This window comes from Ranitomeya imitator, chromosome 5, assembly GCF_032444005.1.
Source record: "Ranitomeya imitator isolate aRanImi1 chromosome 5, aRanImi1.pri, whole genome shotgun sequence".
Taxonomy (NCBI): Eukaryota; Metazoa; Chordata; class Amphibia; order Anura; family Dendrobatidae; genus Ranitomeya; species Ranitomeya imitator.
Window position 1 is genome coordinate 485216632 of NC_091286.1, and position 16717 is coordinate 485233348.

Below are 16717 nucleotides of genomic sequence, written 5' to 3' on the forward strand. Positions count from 1 at the left end.
CGCTTCCAGACAAGTTTGCTGGTGACAGTAAACAATGTCGGGGATTCGTGAGTCAGTGCTCCGTACATCTTGAGCTTCTGGCTGCACGTTTTCCTACGGAATGGGCGAAAGTGGGACTCATTTTATCCCTTTTATCGGGCAGGGCGTTGGAGTGGGCAACGCCGCTATGGGAGCTCAATGATCGTGTGGTACAGAGTGCTCCTCTCTTCTTGGACGCTCTGAAACAGGTCTTTTTGGGACCTCGTGTCACCCGCGATACCGCGCTCCAATTGTTGGCTACAACCCAGGGTTCGTCCATGGTCAGCCAGTTCACCGTTCAATTCCAGACTCTGGTCTCGGAGCTGGAGTCGCCGGATAAAGTCCTTATTCCGGTGTTCTGGAGAGGACTGGCAGACCATGTGAAGGACGCCTTGGCCACCAGGGAGATTCCCGCCACACTGGAGGAGCTTATTTCTCTATCTACCCGCATCGACCTCCGTTTTAACGAGCGGAGGTTGGAGCGGGCCCAGTGTAGGCAGAGGTTTCGGTTGGCTCCCACCTTTGCCAGACCTCTAGAATCTTCCGTTCAGGCGTCCGACTCCCATGAGGCCATGGAGGTCTCTCGAGCGGGACCTAAGTCTCGGACCGCTCGAGTACCCGTGGTTTGCAGAAATTGCCAACAAGAGGGACATTATGCCAATAAATGTCCACGGCGGTTGGGTAAACGACCGTGTCTAGTGACCCTTGGAGGAGGTTCTCTAGACACAGCGGCTTTTTCCTCCAAGCTGTCCTTCAAGGGGACAATCATATTAGGCTCTCACTCTCTGACAGTCGAGCTTTGCGTGGACTCCGGAGCTGAGGGGAATTTCATGTCCTCGGCTTTTGCTCTGCGCCATGCAATACCTCTGGTGATGCTCCCCAAACCGGTGACTGTCAGAGTAGTGAACGGGTCAACACTTCCATCTCAGATCACACATCAGACTGTCCCTTTCACGTTAGCTATGTCCCCATCCCACCAGGAGATAGTTTCCCTTCTTGTCCTTCCCGAGGGAATGGATGAGATTCTGCTGGGAATACCCTGGCTCCGTTTCCACTCCCCACATATTGAGTGGTCCTCTGGGAGGATATTGGGTTGGAGTGAATCCTGTAAGGGCAGATGTGTGAAAGAGTGCGTTCAGGTTTCCACCACTGAGATACCCGCAGATCTCTCTTCTCTCCCCAAATACTATTGGTCCTATGCAGACATCTTCTCCAAAAAGGCTGCGGAGACCCTTCCACCTCACCGCCCCAATGACTGTCCTATAGACCTCTTGCCTGGAGCAGAACCTCCTCGGGGACGTGTCTATCCCCTCTCTCTTCCGGAAACGGAGGCCATGTCCCAATACATCCAGGAGAATTTGGCAAGAGGGTTCATTAGGAAGTCAGTGTCACCAGCAGGGGCAGGGTTCTTCTTCGTGCAGAAGAAGAATGGAGAATTACGTCCTTGCATAGATTACAGGGGTCTTAACGCCATCACCATTAAAAATAACTATCCACTGCCCCTGATTTCTGAGCTTTTTGATAGGCTAAGGGGAGCTAAGGTATTTACCAAATTGGATCTGCGGGGTGCTTATAACCTGATTCGCATCCGTGAGGGGGAAGAATGGAAGATGGCGTTTAACACCAGAGATGGGCACTATGAGTATCTGGTGATGCCCTTCGGGCTCTGTAATGCCCCAGCCGTTTTCCAAGACTTTGTCAACGACATCTTCCGGGATATGCTTTCCACCTCGGTCGTAGTCTATCTGGATGATATTCTCATCTTTTCTCCAGATATTGACTCCCACCGGAGAGATGTTGGCAGAGTCTTCGACCTCTTACGGGCAAATTCTCTCTACGCAAAGTTGGAGAAGTGTATGTTTGAGCAGGAGTCTTTACCTTTCCTGGGCTATATCATCTCCGCCCAGGGATTGGCTATGGATCCTGCCAAACTACAGGCTGTGATGGACTGGCAAGAACCCCATTCTCTTAAAGCGGTGCAGCGCTTTATGGGGTTCATTAATTATTACCGCCAGTTCATTCCCCACTTCTCAACTTTGGTAGCTCCCTTGGTAGCCCTCACCAAGAAGGGAGCGAATCCCAAATTGTGGTCTAAAGAGGTCTCCAGGGCCTTTTCTTCTATTAAATCCCATTTTTGCTAGCGCTCCCATCTTGCATCGTCCCGATGTTGATAAGCCGTTCATAATGGAGGTGGATGCCTCTTCCGTTGGTGCAGGAGCAGTCATCTTCCAAAAGGATGCTCAAGGTCGGAAGCATCCGTGCTTCTTCTTCTCCAAGACCTTCACACCTGCGGAGAGGAATTATTCCATTGGGGACAGGGAGTTGCTAGCGATGAAGCTGGCTTTCTCGGAGTGGAGACATCTCTTGGAGGGGGCTCGTTTTCCCTTTCAGGTCTTCACGGACCACAAAAATTTGTTATACCTGCAGACAACCCAGCGGCTAAATTCTCGCCAGGCCAGATGGTCCTTGTTCTTCTCCCGGTTCCACTTCACCCTTCATTATCTCGCTGGGGAGAAGAACATTCATGCAGACGCTCTCTCTCGCTCTGTTGTGTCATCTGAGGAGGAGGAGGGGGAGCCTCGGCTTATTGTCCCTTCAGAGAGCCTGAGAACCGTAGCGTTGGTTTCGCTTGAGTCTGTGCCTCCCGGCAAGGCTTTTGTGCCCATTAATTTGCGACCGGAGGTTCTCTCTTGGGCTCATTCGTCCAGGGTGGGTGGACACTTTGGGACAAAGAGGACATCTGAGCTACTGGCGAGGACGTACTGGTGGCCACATATGGTCCGGGATGTCAGAGATTATATTCAAGCGTGTGTCTCCTGCGCCAAAAATAAATCTCCTCGTCAAAGGCCAGCTGGGTTACTCTATCCCTTGCCGGTGGCAGATAGGCCCTGGGAGATGGTCGGGATGGACTTTGTTGTGGGTTTACCCAAGTCTCGCGGCTGTACCATCATTTGGGTCATCACCGATCATTTCTCAAAAATGGTGCATTTGGTGCCGCTACCACGGTTACCTTCTGCACGGGCCTTGGCAGCGTTGTTCATAAAACACATCTTCGGCCTACATGGTATGCCAGACAAAATTGTCAGTGACCGGGGTCCCCAGTTTGCGTCTCGGTTCTGGAGAGAGCTTTGTCGTCTTCTCAGCATTGAGTTGAATCTCTCTTCCGCATATCATCCCGAGAAGAATGGGTTGGTAGAGAGGGCCAACCAGACCTTGGTCACATACCTGCGACATTTTGTTTCAGCCAGGCAGGATAACTGGGCATCCTTGCTATCGTGGGCAGAGTTTGCACTGAACAATGCCGTATCTGACTCCACTGGACAAACGCCATTCCTCCTCAACTATGGTCAGCATCCGCGGGTACCTGTGCCTATGCCCGTGTCTTCCGCTGACTTCAGGGTGGCAGACTGGGCTGTGGAGGCACGGGATATTTGGGACCGCACTCAGGATGCAATTCGGGCCTACAAGGAGAGAATGAGGTCCTCCGTCGATGCACATCGGCGCCCCGCTCCGACCTTTGCTCCTGGCGACTTGGTGTGGCTCTCCGCCCGTAACATCAGACTGCGAGTTGAGTCCACTAAGTTTGCTCCTCGCTACTTGGGTCCATTCAAGGTCCTCGAACAGGTTAATCCTGTGGTCTATCGTTTGGCCCTTCCGCCACGCCTGGGTATCACCGACACCTTTCATGTGTCCCTCTTGAAACCCGTGTATATGTCCCGGTTTTCCGAGTCATCTGCTGGGACATCGGGTTCGTCTACGGACGATTACGAGGTAAACGCTATTTTGGGGTGCAAGGTGGTACGTGGCAAAAAATTTTATTTGGTGGACTGGAAGGGTTACGGTCCTGAGGATAGGTCCTGGGAGCCTGCTGAGCACATTCGGGCTCCGCAGCTCATTGCTGCCTTCGAACGTAGCGAGGCCCAAGGAGGGGGGGCCCTAGGAGGGGGGGTAATGTTAGGGGTCGAGTTCCTGCCTCTGCACAGGGGGAATCTCGGGCCATCTCCGCTGCGGTCTCCCATTCTTCTCCTGCCGCAGTGGAGCCTGCTCAGCGGAGACGTCGATCCCAGCATCTCGCTCAGTCTGACTCTGTGCTAAGAGTTACTGCTGCGTTTCCTGCTTCTCCCATTGAAGTCAGTGCTGGGCAGCAGCGAGCGGACGCTTCTGGGGCTAAGTCCTGCTTTTCACATTCTGAGCATGCCCTGAGTAAGATCTCTCAGTGGAGATCGAGGGTCACATGATCAGATACTGCAGCTAAGGTCCTTGTAGCTGCTAGGACTAAATCCTGCTTTGCACTCTGAGCATGCCCAGGGCGAGATCTCTCAGTGGAGATCCAGGGTCACATGCTCAGGTGCTGCAGCACTCCATTGGTCCTTCTTTGTAAGGTCCTAAACATGCTGCAACTATTTAAGGCTCGCATGGCCGCACGGCCATGCGCTAGTATCAAGTCATATGTGCTTTGCGCCAGTGTGGTTATGCATAAGTGTGTTCAGGGACCCAGCTGAAATAAGCCCCTAGAATACCGGCACCTCCGGTGAGGAGATTGTATGAGAGTGTTCAGGGACCCGGCTGAAATAAGCCCCTAGAATACCGGCTTCTCCGGTGAGGAGATTGCATGTTGTATAACCACAGACTGCTATCAGCTTGGCAGTAAGCTTGTGCTCCTGTGAGGCTAACAGGGCGCAGTGCTTTCCTCTCGCGGCTGCTCTGTGAGGTAACAGAGCTAGTCTATACCGCCAAACAGTGCCACCATTCACTAGCAGCAGGTTCTCCCTGCACGGTGGACCCCGGGCTGCGAACGCACCATTTATAATAAATATCTATTTCTACACGGTGCGTTCCGCTAGCCCTAACAGCGCCTGAATCCACAAACGCCATGACAGAAAATGATGACAATGAACAGATCAAGGACACAGATAACAGAAATTTAGGTTGTACAGTACTGATGGTAAATGAACTGGCAATCCTCTTGGTCCGCTTAGGGCAGACAGAAATGACATGGGAAGCGTCGCCACAATAATAACACAACCTATTCTGACGTCTGAAACCTTGTCGTTCCGTTCTAGACAGAATCCTATCACACTGCATTGGCTCAGGAATTTGCTCTGAGGATAACGCCATAGCGCGCACAGTTCTGCGCTCCCGCAAGCGCCGATCATTCTGAATGGCCAGAGACATAGAATCACTCAGATTGGAGGGTGTGGGGAACCCCACCATAACATCTTTAACGGATTCAGAAAGACCCTTTCTGAAAATTGCCACCAAAGCATCATTATTCCATTTAGTCAATACAGACCATTTTCTGAATTTCTGACAATACAATTCTGTCGCCTCTTGGCCCTGAGACAGGGCCAACAAAGTCTTCTCAGCTTGATCCACTGAATTAGGTTCATCATACAGTAATCCTAATGCCTGAAAGAAGGAGTCTACATTAAGCAAAGCAGGATCCCCAGATTCCAGGGAAAATGCCCAATCCTGTGGATCACCACGCAGCAGGGAAATGATGATTTTAACTTGTTGAATGGAATCACTGGAGGATCGAGGTTTCAATGCAAAAAACAGTTTACAGTTGTTTTTAAAACTCAAAAATTTGGACCTGTCACCAAAAAACAAATCAGGAGTAGGTATCTTCGGTTCTAAAGCAGGAGTCTGAACAATGTAATCAGAAATACCCTGTACTCTAGCAGCAAGCTGGTCTACACGAGAAGCTAGTTCCTGAACACTCATGCTAGCACAAGGCTCTTCAGCCACCCAGAGATACAGAGGGAGGATAAGACAAAACAGACTGAAGAAAAAAAAATGTCTCAAGATCTTTCCTCCTTTCTTCTGAGATGCAATTAATTGTTGCCCAGTAGTACTGTTATGATCAGGTGGCCTTGGAGCAGCATGAAATGACCTTTGCTGGAGCAGTGGTAACTTTACTGACCACAAACCCTGATCTTATCACAGCAACTAGAAGTAGCCGTGGGGTGTGCCTAACCAGACTAGACACCTCGACACAGCCTAAGGACTAAATATCCCTAAAGATGGAAATAGGAAAAACTCTCTTGCCTCAGAGTAGACCCCCAAAGGATAGGTAGCCCCCACAAATAATGACTGTGAGTAGGAGAGGAAAAGACACACGCAGACAGAAAACAGGGATAAGCAAAGGAGGCCACTACTACCTAGATAGGAAAGGATAGTACAGGATGCTATGTGGTCAGCATAAAACACTACAAAATATCCACAGCAGAAAAATACAAAAACTCCACCACCTAACTAAAGGTGTGGAGAGTATATCTGCGACTCCAGCGAGTCCAACTAGACTGAGAAAAACATCAGGCACAGTCTAGCAGGAACAAAATAGAAACAAGAGAAGCACAGAAAATAAACACACAGCAGTGTGTCTAAAAAAATGAAGCAAACTCTTATCTTAGCTGAATTGGCAGCAAGCAGGAGGGGCCAGGTAGAGGACCAACACTTCCAAAGGAACATTGACTACTGGCAAGGACTAATGAGTCCTGCACAGCTAAATACCCCAGTCCGAATTGCAATTAGCAGAAACACCTGTCCAAGACGGCTGCTCAGGAATAACTGCATTACCATCAACAACCACCGGAGGGAGCCCAAGAGCAGAATTCACAACAGGATGGCCTGAGAACAGGGAGGAGGAGGATGATGAGGAAGAGGACAGCATGGTCAGCCGTCCTGTTGGTGAGGACACGGAAGTCTTGCCTGTTAACAGTCTGGAATGCATGGCTGACTTTATGTTGCACTGCGTTTCACGTGACCCTCGCATTATAAAAATTTTGAGTGACACTCATTACTGGTTGGTGACACTTCTAGACTCACGCTACAAGGAGAACTTTCAATCTATTCTGCCTGAGACAGAGATGTGTTCTAAAATCTTGTAGTACCAGAGGGTCATTGTAGCGGAATTACTTAGAAAATTCTCATGTGAGAAAGCTGGCAGCAGACATCAGAGTTTATTGTACAACCAAGGAGTACAAGTGAGAGAGACAGAAATACATTCCAGCTCAGGCAGCGGAACAATGGTAAAGTTTTGGGACAGTTTTCTCCGACCCTCCCATCGTGATGGCACAGAGGCAAGGGGTGCTGTCACAAGAACTGCAATGTTTGGCAAGATGGTAAGAGAATGCCCTGCAGATCGTACAAACATCCTCCGTGATTCCTCTGTGCCTTTTATTTATTGGGTATCCAAGCTGGAAACGTGGCATGAACTGGCTCTCTATGTCTTGGAGATCCTGGCCTGCGCTGCTGCTAGCGTTCTGTCAGAGCGGGTTTTTAGTGCCGCTGATGGAATTATAACAGATAAGTGCATCCACCTGTGAACTGAAAATGCTGACAGGCTGACTCTTATAAAAATGAACAAGGCCTGGATTTGGAAAGACTTCTGTACACCACCAAGAGAAACCAGCGAAACATAACCTCAAATACATTCTGTTTTGGGGAGGTGTATTCTCATGCACCTCTTCACAACTACACATGGGTATATGCTTCCAGATTTGGTCTGCTTGTTCTAATACTCCTCCTTATCCTCATCCTCATCATCCAGAACCACTAGATGACCAGGGTGAACCTGCTCTGTACTGTTATAGGCCGGTGAATTTTGGGCAAGGGGGTTGTGATGGAACTATATTATTTATTAAAAAATGACTCCCCATTGGGGAATTGTTTGTCAGCTCCCTACTTCCTAACACTGTCTCCTGCAAAGTGTCCTTTAACTGACACTAGATTACCAGGGTTAACATGCTCTTTAATTTTATAGGCCATTGAATTTTGGTCAACGGGGTTGAGATGGCACTAGTTTGTTTATTAAAAACAGACCCCCATTGAGGTATTGTTTGTCAGCTCCCTACTTCTTAACTCTGTCTCCTGCAATGTTTCCTTTAACTGCCACTAGAGGACTAGGGTGAACATGCACTGTACGGTGAATTTTGGGCAAGGGGGCTGTGATGGCACTATTTTATTCAGTAAAAAAGGACCCCACATTGCAGAATTGGGCTTTACATTACATTGGGCCTACTTCTTAACTCTGTCTCCAGCAATATCACCTTTAACTGCCACTAGATCATCAGGGTTAATGTGCTCTCTACTTGCGATGGCACTAGTTTATTTATTAAAAGAGGACCTCCATTGGGGAATTGCTTGTCAGCTCCCTACTTCTTAACTCTTTTTCTGCAATGTGTCCTATAACTGCTACTAGATGACCAGGGTGAACATGATCTGTACGGTGAATTTTGGGCAAGGGGGCTGCGATGGCACTATTTTATTTAGTAAAAAAGGATCCCACATTGGGGAATTGGGCATTACACTACATTGGGCTTACTTGCTAAATCTCTCTTCTGCAATGTCTCCTTTAACCGCCACTAGATCACCAGGGTTAACGTGCTCTGTACTGTTATAGGCCACTGAATTTTGGGCAAGGGGGTTGTGATGGCACTAGTTTATTTAGTTCAAAAAGGACCCCCATTGGGGAATTGTTTCTCAGCTCCCTACTTCTTAACTCTGTCTCCTGCAATTTATCCTTTAACTGCCACTAGATGACCAGGATGAATGTGCTCTGTACGGTGAATTTTGGGCAAGGGGGGCTGTGATGACACTATTTTATTTAGTAAAAAAAGGAACCCACATTGGGGAATTGTTTGTCAGCTCATGCCCTCCATTACAAGTCTCAGAGACAAACACCCCTACATTGCGCCTACTTCTTAACTCTGTTTCCTGCAATGTCTCTTCCTTATCTCTGATGACATGACCTGGGTGAACGTGTTCTGTACTTTTATAGCATTTTGAGCAAGGGGGGCTGCTATGGCAATAGTATATTTTTAAAAAAGGTACCCCCCCCATTGGTGAAACCACATCCTTGTTGGCAAAGACTTCATAACATTTGTGTACATTAAGGAGCTCACTTGAAAAGCTCCTTTTTGTGTTGCCTGGTTGCTTACATTGGATACAAGCACTTCATATAAATTTGGTAAAGCAATGCTGTTAGTTTGGCTCAGTAGTTCATTACAAATATTTCTTTGTCCACTATATTAGTTTTTCTCCTTGAGAGCCATAAATTTGGCTGCATCAAATGTACAAATGGCGAATATACAAATGGCGATTTGGAATCCAGATTAAAATACTATATACCGAATGCATTCAGACAATCACATAGCTGCATTTCTTGCAAAACATTTACAGATGTGACAGACAATGCTCATAGTGACACAATCTTGAGAAATGTTTGTTTATTCACTTCACAAACAGTTCTAAGCCTCTATATGTTTGCTGTTTGTCATTGTAAAACATTAAGGTTTACTGAAAAGCTGCCTGTGGTGGTTTGATCTAAATCATTGTGGTTTTTATTTTCTAGGGGTTTATGGACCCTCGTCTGATGACTCCCTGATATCTCAGTTTCATACAACCTTGAAAGCTGGCAACTTAAAGGGCTGGGTAAAACTAGAGTTACTACATAGAGTAAATCACTATATAAGACCAAAAATTTTTTAGAATTGAGAGTCCTCAGTGTTTAATACCTTTTAATGGCTAATTGAAAAGATGGTAACAAATTGCAAGCTTTCGAGACTACACAGGTCTCTTCATCAGGCAAAGACTAAAAGTCAAGCCTGATGAAGGGACCTGTGTAGTCTCGAAAGCTTGCAATTTGTTAGCATCTTTTCAGTTAGCCATTAAAAGGTATCAACCACTGAGGACTGTCAATTCAAAATATTTTTCTATCTACTGGCTAACACGGTACCAAGATATATATCTTTCCTGTATATAAGACCAGAGAAACATGACTTAGGCAGATGACAAAACTGGGGTACCTGTACATGTACAGTGTGCTGACACCTGTATAATTGGGGATGCCCATGTAGGTAATCTCCCAGGGGTTCTCTGTCCTGGTGTTGCTTCTCTGACAGATTGATGATGTTTAAAAGCCTCTTGTGGATGATGTAAGTATACTGTATGTAGTTAATCTTTATATATACGTAATCACTATATGTATTTAATTCTTAAATGTACTTATTAACCTTTGTATGTTAACATATACAAAAGTGTACACACTCACACTAATCAATCATACTATTCCTTGAGTTTTGTAGTTTGCAATAAAATTGCGTTGTATTGCAAGTATTAGCCTTATTTAAAGCCGTATCTGAACCTTAGTGTTAAAAACATGGCAAATAAAATTGCCAAATTCTCCTGTAAATAATTCTGCAAAGAGAGAACGATCATAGCATTAACGGGAGTATAAAATGCATATTGTGAAGTGGATTTTCATGGGCCCATCCCGTATGTGGGTTCCGAGGCGTAATAGGGTGCATATGACTATGCAGTAGGTCTGGCCTTGATGCCAATGTGTAAAACAAAGGAGTATGGGAGTACAAAATGAATATTGTGAAGTGGATTTGAATGGCCCATCCAGTATGTGGGTTCAAAGGCTTTTTGGGGTGCATATGAATTGGTAGCAGGGCAGGCCTTGCATTCAATGCAACATTTTTTCAGGAGGCCCTCCTGGACATCTTATGAAAGGGGTATTGTGGTGGTCGTAATTCTTGGCAGCCCATCCACTCACAGCATAGGCTACAACACTCTAGGAGACCCACTGTTTAATAATGGCCCTTTAAGAAGATTAATGCCACCTGATGCACCAGTAAAAATAGGCTCTGTGACTTTAAGAGTCCCTCCTTCTTAAATGAAACAAGATGGGTCTGTTTATGTGTCACACATCACATGGCCAGCTAGGGTTGTTAAATGTTACAATGACATTTCCCAGTGAATGCATTTTTTTAGTGGTTGAAAGCAATGTCAAAGTTGAAAAACGCTTCAAAAATGCTCCGTCTGAACTAAGCCTAAGTTGTGGAGGAAATTTTCGGTCTGGGGTTAATAATTAACCTGCAAAGGATGTATCTTAACATATTTCACAGCAAAATCCATTTTGATTTAGTTTTAGTGTGTTTTTTATGGCATCGGGAAAAATGTCATGAATCTCGGAAAATATTGCTTAAGGGCAGTCCCACACGTCCAGATAATTCCGGTACCGGAAAAAAATCGGTACAGGAATTATCCGTGTCCGTGTGCCCTACGTTTCTGTGGTACATCAGTGTGGCACACGTGCGGCACATGTGTGCCGCCCGTGTGCCCACTGGGTACCACACGCACGGTGCTGGGTACCACACGTACCAGCATCTGGTGCTGAAGCTGCGATTCATATCTTCCCTGCAGCAGCGTTTGCTGCAGGGAACATATGAATATTAGTGTTTAAAATGCAGATCCAGGTCCCCCTCCCCTCCCACCCCCTGTGCGCCCCCCGCTGTGATTAAAATACTCACCTAGCTTCCAGATCCCTCGCTGTAGCGTCCTCTCCTGGCCGCAGTGTCTCCTGTATGCGGTCACGTGGGGCCGCCGATTACAGTACTGACTATGCGGCTCCGCCCCTTTGGGAGGCGGAGCCGCATATTCATGATTGTGTCACGTACCGGAGACACTGACGTGTGAGACTGGCCTATAGCTATGAACTAGAAGTCAGGAATGCTTCCAGGGGCGATCACCATGATGTTAGTGTGTCATTTGAGCAGTGTTTCCATCATTTTCAGATGTTTTTAAACCTTAAAAGGACCCCCAGGGGGGGATCATGGTGAAAATACTCGGGTCTCCCGTAGACTTACATTGGGCTCGTTGTTCTGGCCGAGTACCCGAGTATTCCAATTTGCTCGACACGAGCAATGAGCACCCGAGCATTTAAGTGCTCGCTCATCACTACCTTTAATCCTAAGGATATTTTGTTGTAATGCAATCTTTACACAAATCTTTTACGATTTTGCATCAAATTAACTTTAAATGTGTACTTGTATGTAATTTGTTTTTTCCATATCTTCTATCCTTACATTTATTTATTGCCATAAATTTATAATAGTGTGTGATGAATAACTGGTTCGTTGGTGTTGAAGATTATTGCTTTGTATAGTACATTCTGATAGTGGTAGGCCAGTACAGTTCCACTGAGTCCTGTAAGTCTCTGAGTAACCATTATAATCCACAAAGCTTAAATAACAGATCATGTTTATAAGTATTTTACAAATCTAAATATTCTCATTTGCACCATTGAGCTTCAAGTCTTTATACCAATGTAGGGAACTAAGAGGTTTGAATTACTTCAATAAACTTTATCTCTACAGTTATTGACAAAATGGGAAAATCTTGGCTTATTTACAACTTTATTTTGCTAGCACATTTTAAATGGAAAACAATGTTAATGGTGTTAAATCCATAAACATATATTCCTAATTGTATATTGCAATGCTTAGTTTTTCATAAAGTGCACTCTATGGAATTTCTAAAATAGTAATCCTCTGAACACATACTGGCTGTATAACAGTGTAATAACAAGCGTAATAACCCAACAAACATAAGAGCGATAAATGAGAGCCTATTGTTTCAGAATACTGTGGAACAAGTTTGTGTTGCTTTTTTATGTAGACAGTTAGACAAAGGCTACGTACACCTTTGTTAGTGGTTACCTTCAATTATGTAGTTTTAGACTGAGATCTTCATTTTTTTATTTTTTGGACTGTCTGGAGTTTAGCTTGCTCCTAATTTAAGATGTTTCTTATGTGGAAGTGGCCTTTTCAGTAATACCTGCTGGTTGCCATATTGGTACATACTGGAGACTTCTGCCTACACTAACTCTTATACACCTGAACAATGTTACTCTTGCATTGGATCTCTTCTATCTTGTGCTGACAGACACTGATGTTTCCACTTCTGTTTTGTTCTGTGTAAACTCACACAAACTCAAACAAAGCCTATATGACTCCCCGTTTCCCTCCTTTGTGTGTCTCTCTTAAAATATTCCAAGCACTTTACACTTTGATCTGCAAAATCTTCAACCCCTTCCTTCTTCAAAAAGTCCCAAAAAGTATTACATATTTTTTATTTTGTGTCCTCTATGTTTGCACTCTGTGGAGCTCAATTATTTTTGTATAGGAAAAAGATCTTCAATTGCCATTCTTAGCCCCAATTGGATTAGGTTTGGGATTCTGGGTTTGTTCCATAAATTATTAGGTAGAATTTGTTGTTGTCATATAAAGCACATGATATAATCAATAATTTCAAATAGGTTAATTTGGAATCAGCCCAAATGAAAATGACACTACTGGCATGCAAATGGCACCAATTTCTACCCGGTTTTGAAGTTTTTGGACATATTAATTTCAGACTGCCAGAGCCCATTAAAAGTCCCCCTGGGACACTGGTTGAACTGTCTGCTGTAAGCAACTCTTTCAGGTTTTTTATGTTCTGCTCTTTGACAGTTTGAAACAGTGTAAGAGAAAATTCTGAGTTTCCGGATACACAAATTTCTTTATATTATATTAACACCTTCATGACCTTTGATGTACATGTACGTCAAAGGTTGTGTCCCCATCTTTGATGTGGAATTGCATCAGTCATCATGTGTCTTTAACAGCTGCAGGTAGAGAGAAGCTCCGCGAGATGCTGGTAACCAGTTAAATCCCACTGTCAATCACTGACATACAGGAAGTGCATCATGCATCCTGCCCATTTTTGCCCCTGTCAAATGGGTTATCATGACAGCTGGGGGTCTGCTGATGACCCCCATGACTATCATTATGACCCTTCTGTGAAAGCTGGCCCCTGACTGGCATTTATTGGAGATCTTTATTTCTGCTATACATAGCACAGGTGATTAGATGATCACAGCATCAAGTCTCCTAAGTGAACTATTGAAGTAAGTAAAAAGTGAGAAAAAAGTTTTTAAAAATAGGAAAAAGAACACAAAAGTTCAAATGATCCCCTTTAACCTATTATTATTATTATTATTATTATTATTATTATTTATTTATTTATTTATTTATATAGCACCATTGATTCCATGGTGCTGTACATGAGACGGGGTTACATCAAAATATACATATCACTTACAGTAAACAAAACTAATAATGAGAGACTGATACAAACGGAAGATGACCCTGCCCTTGCGGGCTTACATTCTACAGGAATTAAAACAATAAATAAAAAATTTGACACATATTGGTATAGATGCTTTTAGAAATGTCTGATCTATCAAAATATAATATAAATTAATCCAATCAGTAAACAGTATAATAAAAAAAAATCTAAATGCCAGAAATATTATTATTATTATTATTATTATTTATTATTATAGCGCCATTTATTCCATGGCGCTTTACATGTGAGGAGGGGTATACATAATAAACAAGTACAATAATCTTGAACAATACAAGTCACAACTGGTACAGGAGGAGAGAGGACCCTGCCCGCGAGGGCTCACAATCTACAAGATCTTTTTTTTGGCAGCTGCAACATTGCAATAAGCTCCCATCAAACATCATATGTACCCCATAATTGTATAAACAAAACCTTCAGATCAGGAAGAAAAAAAAAATGCCCTTTCATAGGGCATAATGTTATTGGTCTCGGAAAATTCGCAACATAAGTCAGTTTTTTTTTTCATTCACATTTTCACATTTTTTTCACCACTTAAATAAAGAAAAACCTATACATGACATGATTGGTATCTGTGCACTGACCTGTGGAATCATTTTACCATACAGTGGATACGGAAAGTATTCATACCCCTTTACATTTTTCACTCTTTGTTTCAATGCAGCCACTTGGTAAATTCAAAAAAGTTCATTTTTTTTTCTGAACAACGTATACTCTGCTCCCCACCTTGTCTGAAAAAAACAGAAATGTAGTAATTTTTGCAAATTTATTAAAAAAGAAAAGCTGAAATATCATGTTGTCATAAGTATTCAGGCCCTTTGCTCAGTATTGAGTAAAAGAACCCTTTTGAGCTAGTACAGTCATGAGTCTCCTTGGGAATGATGCAACAAGTTTTTGACACCTGGATTTGGGGTTCCTCTGCCATTTTTCCTTGCAGATCCTCTCCAGTTCTGTCAGGTTGCATGATGAACATTGGTGGACAGCCATTTTCAGGTCTCTCCATAGATGCTCAATTAGGTTTAGGTTACGGCTCTGGTTGGGCCAGTCAAGAATTGTCACAGATTTGTTCTGAAGCCACTCCTTTGTTATTTTAGCTGTGTGCTTAGGGTTATTGTCTTGTTGGAAGGTGAACTTTCGGCCAAGTCAGAGGTCCAGAGCACTCTGGAAGATATTTTCATCCAGGACAATAATAATAATAAATAATAATAATTTTTATTTATATAGCACCAACATATTTCGCAGCACTTTACAATTAAGCGGGGACATGTACAGACAATAAATTCAGTACAAGTTAAGACAATTTAAACAGTGACATTAGGGGTGAGGTCCTTGCTCGCAAGCTTACAATCTACATGACCGTATACTACCTGTCCACCGTAGTCCAATTAATAACGAGTGTCCCACGATGATCTCCCCTATAGAACAGTGACATCGGGTGATGTCACTGCTCTATAGGACCCTCGGTGACACACTGACAGGAGACAATGGCTCCTGCAGTGCATCACTGAGAGGTTACCTTAGGGCAAAGCCTCACTTTATGGCCATTGCTGCGTGGGAAAATTTCTCATACAGCAATGCCAAAAGTGAGACTAGGGACTATTTTTTACAGTGGCGGAGGAATACAGTGCGGAAGGATACCTTCTTCCCGTCATTGTGTTCCTGGAGCCCCTAGAGAGCGGTCGCAACAGCTGATGCTGCCGTTCTCTACAGGAGATCGTCGTGGGATACTCGTGGATTTCTGTGGACAGGGAGTATATTGGTTGTTTGTTATTTTAATCTTTTACAGATGACACTGGTTTCGGAGATCAAAGTGACAAGTAATGGTGAGTATGAACTCTATGTTTAATGTACTGCATGTCTGTATGTGTGTATTGTATGTAATGTATGAATGTATTGTATGTAGTATGTATGTAGTATTTTGTTTTTACATTTAACACATTAGCTGGATGATGGGACTACTACTGTCCCATCATTGGCTAATGTGTCAATCGCTGTCACTGTTGCAGGCATCGTCCGATGGCACTTGTAGTCCCATCAGACGATGCCTGCACAGACCCCCGTCAGCCCGCAGAGGGCCCCGGCAAGCCCGCACAGAGCCCCCGCAAGCCACACAGAGCCCCGGCAAGCCCGCACAGAGTTCCTGCAAGCTGTACAGAGCCCCCGCAAGCCCGCACAGAGCCCCCACAAGCCACACAAAGCCCTGGCAAGCCCACACAGAGCGCCGACAAGCCCACACAGAGCCCCGGCAAGCCCACACAGAGCCCCCGCAAGCTGCACAGAGCCCCGGCAAACACACACAGAGCCACCGCAATCCGCACAGAGCCCCGGCATGCCCACAAAGAGCCCTGGCAAGCCCGCACAGAGCCCCGTCAAGCCCGCACAGAGCCCCCACAAGCCACACAGAGCCCCGGCAAGCCCGCACAGAGCCCTGGTAAGCCACAAAGAGCCCTGGCAAGCCAAACAGAGCCCCGGCAAGACTACACAGAGCCCAGGCAGGCTGCACAGAGCCCCGAGATGCCCATACAGATCCCCGGCAAGCCCGCACAGACCCCGCCTGCACACACAGAAACGCACAGTGTCCGCCCACGCACCACATACACTCTTTCCCCCACCGAAAAAGGATGTAGAAGGACAGAAAGGGCTTATTTACATTCCGATATTTGTGCCTCATTGACTTGCATTGGTATCGGGTATCGGCGATATCAGATATTTTTTGGATATCGGC